This window comes from Mastomys coucha, unplaced genomic scaffold (assembly GCF_008632895.1).
Source record: "Mastomys coucha isolate ucsf_1 unplaced genomic scaffold, UCSF_Mcou_1 pScaffold8, whole genome shotgun sequence".
Taxonomy (NCBI): Eukaryota; Metazoa; Chordata; class Mammalia; order Rodentia; family Muridae; genus Mastomys; species Mastomys coucha.
The window spans coordinates 41,263,510-41,264,159 of NW_022196914.1; positions in this window are offsets into that span (position 1 = coordinate 41,263,510).

Sequence of the window (650 nt, forward strand, 5' to 3'; positions counted from 1 at the left end):
ACACACACACACACACACACACACACACACACAAAATGATAGGTAACTGAGAAAAGCTGGAAATGGGAAAGGTGGTCCTCCAGGGAGGAGCATACCTTTTAGTTATCCAGGATCAACATCAGCCCTCAAAGCATGTACCCATGTGGCACTAGGTGGATTGGCCTGGTTACATGTAGGAATATATATGTGCATGCATATGCATGTATGCATGCAGTAACCATTAGTAACAAATGAGACCATGAATTTTCAAAGTGTGAGAAAGGGTATATGAGAGAATCTGGAAAGAAAAAAGGGAAGAAAGAAATAATATAATTAAGTTATATAATCTCAAAATAAAGTTAAAAGAAGGCATTTCAATTAAAACATATTTTAAGATAAGAAAATATTATCAAAGACCAACAACTAACAGAAAGTCAATAAGATTCATCGCTGCTTTATAATTTTATGAACCTATGAATACTAAGAATATATTTGTTACATCCTCCTCTATCTGTCCCTCAAAAAACTTGGGGATTTGCCATCCTTAGTTTTCCTTCATTTACATTTGTTTTATGTTATTTATAACATAAAAGCTTTGGGGAAAGCTGCAACTTTTGACAGTTCAAAAATGAACTGAGAGACAGAGAGAGAGAGAGAGAGAGAGAGAGAGA